The 16,504-nt window shown below is 36.3% G+C and overlaps 1 protein-coding gene and 1 long non-coding RNA gene across 2 annotated transcripts in view; one reads left to right on the top strand and one right to left on the bottom strand.

The window, feature by feature from the left end:
• LOC102165540 (uncharacterized) overlaps positions 1–16,504 on the bottom strand; it is a 1,338,477-nt gene that overhangs the window by 72,266 nt on the left and 1,249,707 nt on the right. Inside the window, exon 13 of the mRNA XM_085019942.1 lies at positions 4,631–4,773. The gene's annotated coding sequence lies outside the window, so the exon portion shown is untranslated. The remainder of the gene's footprint in view (positions 1–4,630; positions 4,774–16,504) is intronic.
• Positions 1–16,504, top strand: part of LOC102159977 (uncharacterized) — a 777,987-nt gene that overhangs the window by 755,323 nt on the left and 6,160 nt on the right. Inside the window, exon 10 of the long non-coding RNA XR_014842497.1 lies at positions 9,385–9,508. This is a non-coding gene — a long non-coding RNA (uncharacterized LOC102159977). The remainder of the gene's footprint in view (positions 1–9,384; positions 9,509–16,504) is intronic.

Raw genomic sequence — 16,504 nt, 5'->3', positions numbered from 1 at the left:
GAAATCACAAGAAAGGAGGGTACAAATGCAGGATACCAGAGATGGATTTGCAATTAGAAACCAGCAACTTAAAACAACCTTGAAACAGCCAGGGAAAGGCAACAAATAACATACAAGTGAACCCTGTATGTTTACACATATATGCTTGAAATGATTTCAATTTTAAAAAGTGAAATCAGGGAGTTCCCCTCATGGCTCAGTGGTTAACCAACCTGGCTGGGAACCATGTGGATGCAGGTTCAATCCCTGGCCTCACTTAGTGGGTTAAGGATATGGCATTGCCATGAGTTGTAGTGTAGGTCACAGATGCGGCTTGGGTCCTGTGTTGATGTGGCTGTGGCATAGGCCAGCAGTGGTATCTCCAGTTCGACCTCTAGACTGGGAACTTCCATATGCTGCAGGTGTGGCCCTAAAAAGAAAGAAAAAAATAAGTGAAATCACATCAAGCATCTTTTCTGACCACGATGCTCTAAGACTATAAATCAACAACAAGAAAACACTTCAAAAAACACAAACATGTGGAGACTAAACAACATGCTACTAAAAAACCAATGGCTCACCAAAGAAGTAAAAGAAGAAATTAAAAAAATTCCTAGACACAAATGACAACAAAGATGCAACAATCCAAAACTTGTTGATGTAGCAAAAGCAGTTCTAAGAGGGAAGTCTGTAGCAATACAAGCCCACCTCAGGAAACAAGAAACATTTCAAATAACAACCTAACTTTACACCTAAAGGAACTAGAGAAAGAAGAATAACCAAAACTCAATGTTAGCAGAGGGAAAGAAATCATAATCAGAGCAGAAATAAGTGAACTAGAAACAAAGAAAACAATAGAAAAGATCAATAAAATTAAAAGCTTGTTCCTTGAATAGAGCAACAAAATTAATAAACCGTTAGACTCATCAAGCAAAAAAAGAGGACTCAATTCAATAAAACTAGAAATGAGAAAGGAGAAGTTACACTAGACATCACAGAAATGCAAATAATCATGAGACTGCTACAGGCTAATACATGCTAATAAAATAGAAAACCTAGAAGAAATTGACAAATTCTTAGAAAGGTACAATCTTCCAAGACTAAACCAGGAAGAAACAAAAAAGATGAATGGACCAATCACAAGTACCATATTTGAAACTGCATTTAAAAAACTTTCAACCAATGTCCAGGACCAGATGGCTTCTCAGGTGAATTCCACCAAACATTCAAAGAGTTAACACCTATCCTTCTGAAACTATTCCAAAAAAAAACTGCAGAGGCAGGAACATTCCCAAACTCATTATAAGAGGCCACCATCACCTGATACCAAAACCAGACAAAGACAACACACAAAAAGAAAACTACAGGACAATATCACTGATGAACATAGATGCAAAAATCCTCAACAAAATACTAGCAATCGGAATCCAGAAATACATGAAAAGGATCAGAAACAATTATCAAGTGGGATTTATCCCAGGATGAAAGGATTTTTCAGTACCTGCAAATTAATCAGTGTAATACACCATATTAATGAACTGAAGAAAACCATATGATCCTCTCAATAGATGCAGAAAAAGCCATTGAAAAAATCCAACACCGATTTCTAATAAACCCCTCCAGAAAATGGGCATGGAGGGAACCTACCTCAACATAATAAAGGCCATATATGACAAACTCACAGCTAAAATCACTCTCAATGGTGAAAAGCGGAAGGAATTCCCACTAAGATCAGGAATGTGACAAGGATGTCCGCTCTCACCACTACTATTCAAAACAGTTTTGGAAGTCCTAGTCATGGCAATCAGAGAAGAAAAAGAATTGAAAGGAATCCAAATTTGAATGGAGGAAGTAAAACTATCACTATTTGCATATGACATGATACTATACCTAGAAAATCCTAAAAGTTGCTACCAAAAAAACTCTTAGAGGTCATCAGTGAATTTGGTAAAGTTTCAGGCTACAAAATTAATACACAGAAATCAATTGTGTTTCTTTATACTAACAATGAAAAACCAGAAAAATTAGGGAAACCATCCCATTTATCATTGCATCAAAAAGAATAAAATACCTAGGAATAAAACTAACTAAAGAGACAAAAAACCTGTACTCTGAAAACTATAAGATGCTGACGAAAGAAATCAAAGATGGCACAAACAGATGGAAAGATATACCATACTCTTGGATTGGAAAACTCAGTATTTCCAAAATGACTGTACTACTTAAGGCAATCTACAGATTCATTGCAATCCCTATCAAATTACCAATGGCATTTTTCACAGAACTAGAAAAAAACATTTCAAAATTTGGGAACACAAAATAAATACCCTGAATAGCCAAAGCAATCCTGAGAAAGAAAAGTGGTGCTGGAGGAATCAGGCTCCCTGACGTCAGACTATACTACACAGTTACACTCACCAAAATACTATAGCACTTGTACAAACACAGAAATATAGATCAATAGAATAGGATGGAAAGCCCCAGAAATAAACTGAAGCACCTATGGTTAACTGATCTATGACAAGGGAGGCAAAAATATACAATGGAGAAAAGACAGTCTCTTCAACAAGTGGGGCTAGGAAAATTGTACAGCCACTTGTAAAAGAATGAAGTTAGAACACTCTCTAACACCATACACAAAAACAAACTAAAATGGATTAAATACCTAAATATAAGACTGGATACCATAAAACTCTTAGAGGAAAACATAGGCTGAACACTCTCTGACATAAACTGCAGCAATATCTTCTCAGATCCTCCATTTAAAGTAATGACAATGAAAACAAAAATAAACAAATGGGACCTAATAAAACTTAAAAGTTTTTAACCAGAAAGGAAACCATAAACAAAATGAAAAACATCCCACAATATGGGAGATAATATTTGCAAATGAAGCAAGTGACAAGTGATTAATCTCCAAAATACATAACACCTCTTGTAACTCAATATCAAAAAAACCCACAACCCCATCAAAAAATGGGCAGAAGATATAAACAGAAATTTATCCAAATAAAACAGATGGCTAAAAAAAAAGAAAAGATGTTCAACATCACTCATTATTAGAGAAATGCAAATCAAAACTGCTATGAGGTACCACCTTACACCAGCCAGAATGGCCATTATCAAAAAGTCTACAAACAATAAATTCTGGAGGTGTGGAGAAAAGGGAATCCTCTTACGCTTTTGGTGGGAATATAAACTGGTGCAAGCACTATGGAAAAAAGTATGGAGATTCCTCAAAAATCTAAAAAATTAAATCACCATATGATCCAGCAATCCCATCCCTGGGCATCTAGCCTAAGAAAACCATGACTTGAAAATATACCCCAGTGTTCACTGAAGCACTATATGCACCAGCCAAGACAAAGACATGGAAGCAACCTAAATGTCCAGCAACAGAGGAGTGGATAAAGAGGATGTGATACATATATACAATGGAATGTTACTCAGCCATAAAAAGAAGGAAATAATGGCATTTGCAGCAACATGGATGAACCTAGAAATTACCATATTAAGTGCAGTTAGTCAGACAGTGAGAGACAAACATCATATGCTATTACTTATATGTGAAGTCACACAGAGGATACAACTGAACTTAGTTGCAGAACAGAAAGAGACTCACAGACTTTGAAAAACTTATGGTTACCAAGGGGACAAGTATGAGGGTGAGAGAGGGGTGGACTGGGGGCTTGGGATGGAAAGGTTATAAAATTAGGTTGTGATGATGGTTGTACAACTGTAAATGTAATAAAATTCACTGAATTAAAAAAAAAAACAGCTTGGGGTTGGTTGATACCAACTATTATATTTAAAATGGATAAGCAATGAGGTCCTACTGTATAGAATGGGGAACTATATCCAATCTCTTCGGAGAAACCATGATGAAAGATAATATGAGAAAAAAAGAGTGTGTGTGTGTGTGTGTGTGTCTGGGTCACTATGCTGTATAGCACAAATTGACACAACTCTGTAAATGAACTGTAGACTTGTGGTTGCCAAGGGGGAGGGGGGGTGGGATGGATTGGGAGCTTGGGGTTAATAGATGCAAACTATTGTCTTTGGAATGAATTAACAATGAGATCCTGCTATTTAGCACTGAGAACTATGTCTAAGACGGAGCATGATATTGGGAGAATAAAGAATGTATACTTGTATGTGTAACTGGGTCACCATGCTGTACAGTAGAAAAAAAAATTGTATTGGGGAAATAACAATAAAAAAATTTTAAAAAATGAAAAAAAGACCAAAACACAATGCTTCAGAGAGAAGATTTTTGTTTTCACATGTATGCAGAATGAAGGGGAAGAATGTTAGAACTTCCCAGAAAAACCTATGTTTTATCTTTTTACCATCAAACATATCTTTCACAAAGATGTAGATATATGCTTGTTACATTATTGCTATGAGCAGCACTGAAAAGCAACTCAATACAAAATAATCTGTGATCGGATGCATAAACTTCAGCATTTTTTAATGCCAGACTGTGTAGTCACTACATTTGATATTATAAATGTATATTTATGTAGAGAAAAATTTCTAGTGTTACTGAATTTTAAAATAGATTACAAATCAGGATGTATAAATGCATGTCAAAAACTACAGTCAACAGAGATGAAAGGATCTAACCTAATAACCTAATAGCAGTTATTACCTGTTTTTTTTTTCCTTTTGTTTCTTCAGTAGTTCTGTATCATTCCTTTTTTATTCTTTTGGCCATGTCTCTGGCATGCAGAAGTTCCCAGACCAGTGATCGAACCTGTGCCATAGCAGTGACAATATCAGATCCTTAACCTGCTGAGACATCAAGAAATTCCAAAAACAAGTAATTTTCTAATAAAACAGAAACACATCATCATAAATAAGTTAAATATCACAAGAGTTGATTCATATTAATACATAAATTAAGTTGTATGATTCAATATTACCCAATATATTAATATTATATATTAATAGTATAATAAGTCATGTTAATAGTATGAATGGAATTATCTGGCTGAAAAGTAACTTGATAAACTGGGACAAATGGCTAATTATTTTAGGATAAACAAAAAGCAATCTGTCTCCTTCATATCATTCATCAAAACAAATCACAGGTAGTTTTTTTCTAAATTAAAATGATAAAGAACAATACAAAATATGAGGAAAAAATATATAAACTTTCTAAGGATCAAACTAAATGCTGATTTAAAGAAAAATATTGATATGTTTGGCTTACACATTTTAAAAACTTTTTTTATATCTAAAAAGGATAAAATCAGATCTCTAGGAAAGTATTTTCAATAAATATGACAAAGGGAGTGATAACTGCACTCTACAAAATATTATTACAAGTAAATCGTACAACACTGGGATCACTTAATTCACCAAAGAAATGTGAATCAGCATTACAGGTATGAAAATAGTCAAATTTTTTTGATTAGCAATCAGAAGTTCAAATTAAAACCACATTGAGTTGTACTATGATTATCAAACTGTCAAAGATAAAGAAAATATAATAATGACTTCTGGTGAAGGTTTAGGAATACTGATCATCTCAATCTCTGATGGTGCAGTGCAAACTGGGCACATCTTTCTGGAGAGGGATTTATTATACCATATGTCAAAATCCTAAAACTATGCATATCCTTTGATCCAGTTGTTTCACTGGTAAGAACTGATTTTTCCTGGGGATATGTTTGCAAAGATAAAAACCCACGCAGCTTTGTTTATGATAGCATTTTTCAAAAATGGAAAACAAACCAACTGTTTACCAAAGAGAACTGAGTAAATGTCTTCTGATATACCCCTATCAAACAATAATATGAAACTATTGAAAGTTATTTTGTTGTAAAAATCTTCATTATTATTTAAAGATATACTACAAACAGAATTCGCAGCATAGCGATTCAGCAGACTCTGGAGTCCAAATATCTAGATTTGGTTTCCTAACCTGCCTTTTATTACCTGTGTATTCTTGGGAAGTTATTTAACTTTTCCAACTCTCATTTATTCATCTGAAAAGAGGCATTATTAGCAATCTCATCAAATTGTTCTGAGGTTTAAAGTAATGTATATATTACAGGAACAGAGCCTGGCATAAACTAAGTACTTTTAAAAAAGTTAGCTGTTATCAATAAGTATGGCAGATTTAATTTAAAACATTACTTTTATCTTAATGCTTTTCCATATCAAGGACATAAAATAGCTTTTAAATATGTAGAGATCAAGTCTAAGCATTTCCACTTAGCAGAAAACCATCCTTATTGTCAAAAGTAAAGAGAAAATTCCTTGTGTATGGACACATTCAGCTGCCTCTGCCTCCCATGTGGTACTTCTGTGCACTCTTTTGAGATTACAGGTAGCTACTGCAGTGCTTTCTCATCCATGTTGGATCTCCAACCCAATGCTCTCTCCATCACTAGAGTACCACAGCCCTTCCTCTATTCTTCTAAAATACACCTGGCCTTCCACAGTCATAATCATATTCTATGAATTCTTTCTCTCCCCTCTCCAGCCTGGGAAATTATCAGAAAAATAAAATTATTGTATAATTTAGAGATTAAGCCCTTGTCAGTTGCATCATTTGGAGCTATTTTCCCCCCATTATGTAAGTTGTCTTTCTGTATTCTTTTTGGTTTCCTTTGCTGTGCAAAAGCTTGTTAGTTTGATGAGGTCCCATTGGTTTATTTTTGCTTTCATTTCTGTTGCTTTGGGAGACTGACCTGAGAAAACATTTGTAAGGTTGATGTCAGAGAATGTTTTGCCTATGTTCTCTTCCAGGAGTTTGATGTTGACTTGTCTAATATTTAAGTCCTTCAGCCATTTTGAGTTTATTTTGGTGTGTGGTGTGAGGGTGTGTTCTAGTTTCATTGATTTGCATGCAACTGCCTAGTTTTCCCAGCAATACTTGCTGAAAAAACTGTCTTTTTCCCATTTTATGTTCTTGCCTTCTTTGTCAAAGATTAATTGAACATAGGTGTCTGGGTTTATTTCTGGGTTCTCTATTCTGTTCCATTGGTCTTTCTGTATGTTTTGGTACCAGTACCACACTGTCTTGATGACTGTGGCTTTGTAATATTGCCTGAAGTCTGGGAGAGTTATGCCTCCTGCTCAGTTTTTGCTCCTCAGAATTGCTTTGGAAATTCTGGGTCTTTTGTGGTTCCATATAAATTTTTGAATTGTTTGTTCTAGTTCTGTGAAAAATGTCATGGGTAATTTGATATGTATTGCATTGAATCTGTAGATTTCTTTGGGTAGTATGGCCATTTTTACAATATTAATTTTTCCAACCCAGGAGCATGGCAACTTATATAACTCAACATCAAAAAAGCCAACAACCCAATGGAAAAATGATCAAAAGACATGAATAGACATTTCTCCAAGGAAGATTTACAGATGGCCAACAAGCACATGAAAAAAATGCTCAACATCACTGATTCTTGGAGAAATGCAAATCAAAACTGCCATGAGATACCACCTCACACCAGTCAGAATGGCCATTATTTATAAGACCACAAATAACAAATGCTGGAGGGGGTGTGGAGAAAAGAGAACCCTTCTGCACTGTGGGTGGGAATGTAAGCTGGTACAACCACTATGGAGAACAGTATGGAGGTATCTTAGACAACTATACATAGAACTACCATATATATGGCCCAGCAATCCCACTCTTGGGCATATATCCAGACAAAACTTCCCTTAAAAAAGACACATGCACCCGCGTGTTCATTGCAGCTCTATTCACAATAGCCAAAACATGGAAACAACCCAAATGTCCCTGGAGAGATGATTGGATTAGCAAGTTGAGGTATATATACACAATGGAATATTACTCAGCCATAACAAAAGAACAAAATAAAGCCATTTTCAGCAACATGGATGGAACTAGAGACTCTCATCCTGAGTGAAGTAAGTCAGAAAGATAAAGGCAAATACCATATGATATCACTTACATCTGGAATCTAATATATGGCACAAATTTTACTTACAGATAAGAAAATTATGGATTTGGAGAATGGACGTGTGGTTGCCAAGGGGGAGGGGGAGGGAGTGGGATAGACTGGGAGCTTGGGGTTAATAGATGCAAACTATTGCTTTTGGAATGGATTAGCAATGAGAACCTGCTGTGTAGCACTGAGAACTATGTCTAGCCACTTATGATGGAGCATAATAATGGGAGAAAAAAGAATGTATACATATATGTGTAACTGGGTCACCATGCTGTACAGTAGAAAAAAATTGTATTGGGGAAATAACAATTAAAAAAAAAAGAAAAAGAAAATTCTGACACGTCACTCCTGTATCATGTTTTCTGACCCTTAACATATACTTCCCTAGACTTCCCTAAAAATAATTCCCAATGTTGAGCTCAATGAAGCCCATCAGTATCCCAAAGAAATACTGTACATACAAACGTAGCCATGCAACTTACAATATAATTTTAAGGTGCATCAATACCTGTGCCTTTGTGATCCATTCTGCAGGAGTACTACTTCTTCAAGATGTTGTTTCAGAATGCTTCCAGACTGGGGAGTTCTCGTTGTGGCACAGCAGAATCAAATCTGGCTAGGAACCATGAGGTCGTGGGTTCAATCCCTGGCCTCGCTCAGTGGGTTAAGAACCAGCATTGCTGTGAGCTTGGTGCAGGTCACAGACATGGCTTGGATCCCTCGTTTTCGTGGCTGTGGCATAGACTGGTGACTAACAGCTCCAATTCAACCCCTAGCCTGGGAACCCCCATAAGCCATGGGTGCAGCCCTAAAAAGCAAAAAATTAAAAAAAAATTTAAAAGAATGCTTCCGGACTGGTTTTAATAGAGATGAAGAACCCAGCCTCACACAATATCCAGAATCAACCTGCAAATCTATGAAATAAAATGGCTTCCTGAGATTTACATCACACATTTCCTGTATCTACAGAACCCGCAGATTTCTTCATCTATTGTAGGCCTGTGCTTTCATCCTGATATTAACACTAAGGGGGGGGGGAAACATTTTAGAAAGAGACATGTGCTGAGTGCATTTGTTCCTAAGTCATCTGAAGGTTGAGAAAGTCAGATAATAGTTTCAGTTTAATCAGAACAAGTTTTCTCATCTCTTCCTCAAATAATTTGCTGTACTTGGGTGGTTGCAGGGATCCCAAGGACTTCAGAGTCTAGCAAAATCTGATCAACTCTCCAAAAAGAGTCCTTCAGAACCTCTCAGACTAACTGCAAATAACTTTCCATTTATTCGAACCAGGTGACAATATCAAATCACATTATGTTCATGTAGGAAGTAATTGAAAGGCAACTCCTTAGTTCTGAAATCAGAAGTTGGTCCAAAGTCTAATATTTTCGAAAGATGTATCATTTTGAGAAAGTGAAGAAAATTACATTTTTCTATCTTTCAAAAAAATCTAACAGTATCTTTTTATTGCATTTTTAAGGTACCTTGGTTTCTGCTATGATATTGAAGAACAAATCAAGGACATAAGGCTGAGAGATACAATGTGGCTGATTTCAAACAGAAACGATGCTCAGTACTTCATTACCTGTTTTGTTGTTGTTCAGGTAAGGATTGAAATAATACTAGAAAGATGCAAAAGAGTAAATACAACTGAACAAAGAAAGGTAGTAATGTAAAGCAGTATATTCACCTGTGAGCAGAGGTCAGGGTCACCTTGTCACCCATCCATCCATCTATTTTTTTTTTAATGTTTTATTGAGGAACTCTTGTGCCAGGTTCTCTTCTAGGTACTGAAGAAGCATCATGAACAAGGCTTGCTTGGTCTCTAACTATATAGAGCTTATAGTCTAGCAAAGATGGGGTGCATTTTATGCTCTTATTAATTCATCAGGAGTTAATGAGGAAGTGGCAGATGTCACTAAAATGTGAGTGTCTTTGGGGAAAAGATAAACTTGTTTTCTCCTAGGACATTTTCACTTTACTTCTCTCTCCCTTGTTTTATCTCCCTTAGCAAAATGCAAGCCCCTCAAGGACAAGAGTATCTAGGGTTCACTTCAGTATGCACCTTAGCACCTGGCAGAGTTGCCTGCCTTGTGAACTGCAACACCAACATCCATGCAGTGGCTTCTCACTAGTGTATTTGTTGTACTTATTAGAGTAGATATTCAATAAACATGGCTTTCTAAAATGCAGAATCACTCACATATTGTGCAATTCCTTGAATTCTGGCTACCATACTGACCACTCTGTGTTCTCATTTCCAGAGTCTTCTTTCCAGCTCTTGCCCTGCCTTAGCCTATGCCACACTTCTGTGCTTCTCCTGTTCTAACAATGCAAATTCACTACCCTGGCTTCATTTTGTTTGACTACTATTTCTCTATTCTACTTGATAACACTGTTTGATTCATTTCAATTCAATGAAAGTCAATTCATTCTAATTGATATTTGAGCAGTTACTCTCTCCTGGATACATTTTATCACCTATATTTAGAATACTCAAAAATGCAACCTTAAGCTATCTGATGGATCTAAACCTACATTGTCTATTGGACATCATCTCCAGGGTAACCTATAATGTCCTCATTCTAAGCATATCTAAAATTAAACTTAGGATTTTTCTCTGGAAATAAGACTTTACCTACTTCTTACTTAGGATAACACGATATTAATGTGAATATTATTTTAGCTACTCATATATAAATCTCTATGTTGTATTTAACTAGTTTTTCAAAATTCCTTTCAATAAAGCTTCATTTTCCCCAACATACAACGCATCTCCAATCCCAAAATGCCTGAACGTACCTTATCACTTTTATGCCCTCTTGTACTCCAAGCTATACAGCATACATTGCTAGCTATACAAAAATAAGTCAGTGTTAATGATGCTTACAGAAGCAGGTATAATTTCTTCAGTTTATGGTATAATAGCTTATGCAATACTTCACTATCATCGCCTTATTTGCCACTAAGACTCTACATATATTCTACACTCCACAGAAAGTCTTCCTCGATGTTGTGTAATTTCTTGCTTCTGAATTGTTCTCCAACTTTTCTCACCCTTTGGTAGGCCCACTTCTGTCATTCTGAGTGTAAAATGTCTGCCTTTTAAGCCCTAGTTTAAATCACACCTTCTTAATGATTTATGCTGGTGAAAATAAATTTAGAAAAAGAAGAAATAAAGATGATAGCCTTTAGTAACATACAGACTTGAATTAAATCCTGGATCCACCACTTTACATGCTGTTTGATCATCGACAAATGGCTTTAAATTGCAACACTGCTCCAAGGGGGGAAAATTCTATCCCTTCAGAATGAAGATAATCTTCCCTTGGACTTTGAAATGAAGAAGGTAGCTAAATAGCACTATTTGATTAAAATTAGTGTGAAAATGCACAAGGGATGCTGGATTTCAAACATCCTGAAATTTAGGAGATTATTGGCTAAAAATCTACCAAGACCCAGGATGGCATTAAACAATTCAAGGCAAGAATGTGGTCCAGGTAGAAAACGACTCTATACTTTCACTTACCTTCATTGTGACATGATAAATTTGTAAACCAGTAGGCTGGTAGTCAAACTGTATATTTCCACCCCCTACTACATGGAAAAATAATTTCTGAAGAACCTAGGGTCATTTCACTCCTGGATACTGCCCCCTTCTGGGACTACAATTCCAAGTAAAAATCATAGCTGATGGCTGAAAATAAGGGGTGCCCTTTAATGAGTTGTAAGAGTGATGCGTTTTGGCAGTTGTAAATTTAGATATGTTAATTCTGGCAAGGAACTAAATATATGCTCCTTAGGTTCCCTTCTGTATATTAAAACAAACAAAACAAAAAGACACATACAGACAAAACCATGCAGCAAAAAGTTTTCATCAGGGTTACAGGTCAATGGAAATTTGGTAAGTACTGTGCCTATCTACTCTTCAGCCAATGATCTTAGAAGTTGGACAAGTTAAAAAGACTCAGTCAAATATATGCCCCTATTCAACCATGTATTACCAAATATTAACCCAGATTTATTTCTTTCAACTGAATGACTAAATTAGAATATAAGTACATAAGAAAATATTTGACAATGTAAAATTGTACTCAGATTATAAAGGATAATCCAGCTTAAAGATATTTACATTAAGAAGCAGAAGAAATCTCAGCATCAGTGTTGCCCTCTCAATAAAATGAAATCATATATACACAGAGTATACAGGAAAAAAGAAACAGAATATATAAATAGAAGAGCTGAAAGCATCCAGCTGGCTCAGCTAATCTAAATTCAGTAATTTTATTATCGTATGGACCTCTTCTGGTTTTGTATTTGTGGTCTTAAAGCTTGGATTTTCTCAAACAAGTATTAAAGGAGAGTTCTTATTATTGGTATTAGGCATCTTTCTATGTTTTGAATCCTCTGAAAATTTATCCCAACTCCTCTCTCTCTTCCAGGATTTCCTGAAAGCTTAACCTTTGAATCCTTTCTTACGTTCTAGTGTTTATATAAAATTATTTTATCTTAATAGTATTTCTGTCATTTTAGTTAACTCTCAGTAAGAAGGGAAGTAGAAAAATAACCTCAGTTTGCAATCTTGATCCAACTCCTCCATCAGATATTAATTTTGTATGCAGGAAAACAATAAATGTTACTCTTAAAATATTACAATGATTAAAAATAAATTAAAAAGATAGTCTTTGCTTATGTGAAAAAACAGCTAAATGTAACACCTTATTTTCTCTGATGATCAATATAATGAGGCATTTCTGTGCCATGTTAAAAAAAAAGTTTGCTGTAGAGAATTTGAGACTCAAATGTAAATTCTTTAATTTTCCATCATTTGTTTTTACTCTACTTTATGTTAAAAAAGAGAAATGTGGTGTTTTAGAAGATTTCTTAAAAGAGAAATGTGGTGTTTTAGAAGATTTGTAGTAACATATTAAACATGTATGCTTCTCTTTCATGGTCATTAGACTCAATCTTTAATTTAAATACTGAATATACATATGTGTGTGTATGTGTGTGTGTGTAACCTTGATTTGTTCATCTTTAATTACAATAACTAAAGTATGATGTGCCAAACATTGGTTTTTTGTCCTAAGCCCCATCCACATCTGCATCCCACTCTACTCCCCACCCCCATCCTATCATCTGCTCTGTATTTGAAGGGTTGGAAGACTAGAAACTACATTTGCTGGACTCCTTGTCAGTTGAATGTTGAGGCTGGTTTCTAGCAGCAGAAGTAGCAGATAAAGAATGAAAAAAACAAAACAAAACAAAACAAAAAAAAACGGCTTCAGTTCCATCTGTGGGTTGGGGTGAGGAATTAAATCCACTTTCTCACTTATTCTCACCAGCACTGGGAGGAGGGGAGTAGCTGACTTCCTCTAATTTCTGATATCTGTGCAGCACCCCGATTCCCAGTATTTCCCTACAACCCTTTCCAACATTTAACTGTGTTTACACACTGGATTTCCTTCTCTTTGAAATTCTTAGAATGGTTTCTATATTTCTGACTGGCCCCTGTATGATACATGGAATAAATATATGAACTCTGTTAATTAGAGGAGGAAATGAACTTGGACCAAGTTGTGCAACTCTGCAATGAAGTCTTAATGGTACTGATTAATGCTTTCTCAATATCATGCATTCCACCTGATGTACTTGAGGAACAACTTGACTGCTGTCTTACAGATGCCAGTCTTGGAGTTCCAATGATGCAGGATATAGACAGCTCATCTTCATGATCACTGCCTAATTACACCTCCTCTGACTGATTTCTGGAGCACATCATCTCTCCAAGATTGCCTTTTGTCATGGCTCGAATGTGGCTTACGTCTGTAGTCATAACAGATGTGGCCTTTCTATGACCCTCATCCGAAAGCTTGAAGGATGTGGACAAAATGAGGCACCCTTTGAGGTAGTATCTTTGCTGAAAGCAGGATTGGTTTCAGATGAGGTGTCATCTTTTTCAAGTTCAACGTCACCTGCTTGACCCACTCTGTCACATTACTTCTTCTAGTATATGTCACATTATAGTTAGGTTAGGTCATGCCATCAGAGTTAACAATGAGATGCTATTGCCAGAGAAGCAGCATACAGACTGCCACAAATTCAAAAGTCCTTAGTTTTTGCAGTCTTGGGAGGCACAGGAGCTGGACCTTATACCATCAAGCCCTATAGTCACCATACAAAATATACTTTTGCCAAGGAAATAAAATAGTCAGTAGACTTGAAGAATTCATGAGGTAACACTCTGGAGACAAAGCCGCCATCAGTATTGAAGTTTGAGCTCCAGTGCCTTGGCAAGGCAGTGTCTCTTTGTATTCAGCTCTTGACTCCTAGCAATGGCAGTCATTTTGGATAAATTGTGCCTTGCCACTTCAGCACCAGAGAAAGTCACAGGAGCATCTTTATAGATTTCAAAAAGAGCTTACATTTATAAAGATAGGGCAGTCTGGGTCTTGCCATTTTGATTCATATTTAGAACCAGAAAGAATTTCTCTTTCAATTGCCTGTGGAAGACACATTCTCCAAATCAATGTCTGGAATTGCTAAATAAATTTCAGAGAATAGATTTTTTTTTCCTGACCTCATTTGAATGTCTAGACATTTGTGGATTATTGGATCTCAACCATCTGAAACATCAAGCCAACATCCCCCAAACCAAATTTAACCTGTAGACTAAGAATGCAATCAAGAATTGTAAAATAAGAGCCTCCGTGCCAAGCTTGTTGGGAGAAAACTGAGAAGGGGAAGAAATGATCGATAAAAAGATCTTCCAGCAAGATGAGGATACAATAGAGAATAACCACTGACCAACGTGTCGGTACTGGCATTAGGGTAAGACAAACAGAGGCGGAAGGGGAAAATCAAAGAAAGTTAAAGTAATTGGGAAAACTGCTGATTGTACCTATTCTCAGGTAATACACATTTACATGGAGACATGTTTCATGTTCACAGGGTACTTACCATTTTTTCTTTACTTGAAAATACATCCAAGCTATTTTAAGGCTGCTTTATTCTATTAGCAATTGCTATTAGATGATAATTTCAAGAAAACTATATATGCCATTATGGCTCATAGGATGAGGCTGTATCAGTAGAGCCAGTACTAGAGAAAAGGCTTCCTTCTCCCTTTTCTCCTTATAAGGGGCAAATTGATATAGAAACAGGTCTGCTGCAAGGGACCTATTAAGGTGTGAGGGTCCTAGCCTGTTGGAAACCTTCCAGAATTACTCCCTATATTGAACAAATTTTTCCTTTAGTCATGAGGAAAAAAAATAAAAACTATTTCCCTTCCAGCTCATATTTAACCGTCATATTTGTGCATATGATTGCAGTGCTTCTGAAAGGCCTTGGAAGGAGCTGCCAGGCTGCAAGGGATTGAATTGAAAGCCCCCTAACAGTTAAAGTGTCCATTAGCTCCTCTACACTTAGCATCCGTCAGAGAGAAGAAGGCCTGGGAGCCCCGGGCAAATCTCTAACTAGCCTAATGAGGAGAGAGATTCTGGGAGCAAAAAAAGTTCATTTGCTGAATTTCCAGCAAGAAGTCACTTCAATATTGCTTCTAGGAAACACTGACAGGCTTTGTTGGTAAGAAATCATTATGCTGAGAAAGAAATGGGATATTGTTATAGGAGGTTTTTAAAGAAAATTCATTTTGATAGATGTCTAACTGTGCATTCAATTAAATTTCCTTCCCTTTCTTAAAAAATAGATGTCAGGTAATTGTACTCAAGTTCTGTAAGCTGAAAAGTGTTATCCTCTCCTTCCAGTTATTAAAATTTCTTTATCAATGTGTGTCTTTCTTGTCTTTATCCTTTGACTATGGGGGGCCCTCAGTGAAAATACCTGGAGTTCTCCCCTCCTTTCCTGTGGCTGTGTCAGTGCTCCCAAAAGGATTAGTAAGGACTGCTCTTTTTGTTGAAAACCGATGTCTGTATTTAAATTATGTAGGCTCTATGCCCCTGAAAATTCCTCTCCTTAAACATCGATGTGCATGACCACTCACTAGACACAGAGTCCCTTTAGTTATGAAGTCACAAATCATCGTTTGCTGCGATGTCCCACTATTTCCGTACTATGTATCCCACCATTGTGCCATGGCCATTTGAAGCTTCTAATGATCAACTGACTGCTATTCAAAACACCCCCCTTCAATCCATCCTTTTACTCCCATTGAATCTAACCTTCTAAAATGTGGCTTTACAAACAATACACTCTGTGCCTAAAACCTCTAGATCTCCCAGCAGCTTATGCTTCCATCCTCTGGAACAACCACCCTCTCCTCCTGATTATCTAGTTTCCAGTAATGGCACTCTCATGTTCCTAATCAACTAGACACATATTCTTGGAGCCCTACACCCCACCCTCCCCCATCAGATTTACCTTATATTTATCAGAGCCATTCACTATATTTTAAGTTGTATACATCAACTCACACAGAATTCTACTTTCACGATTTGGATCTCTTTTGCCCACTCCCCTACCTGCCCATGGCCATGAATTAATTCACACTTTTATTATATCTTGCCCTGACTCTTTTTATAGCTCATTAATTGATTTCTTTAAAACTTACTTGCCTTATTCTAGATAATTCACCTATGACA

Source organism: Sus scrofa, chromosome 3 (genome assembly GCF_054392235.1).
Source record: "Sus scrofa isolate SSC_HxYL_T2T_F1_AM1 chromosome 3, Sscrofa_HxYL_maternal_Yorkshire_Landrace_v2.0, whole genome shotgun sequence".
Lineage (NCBI taxonomy): Eukaryota > Metazoa > Chordata > Mammalia > Artiodactyla > Suidae > Sus > Sus scrofa.
This window is presented reverse-complemented; position numbering and strand designations above follow the sequence as displayed.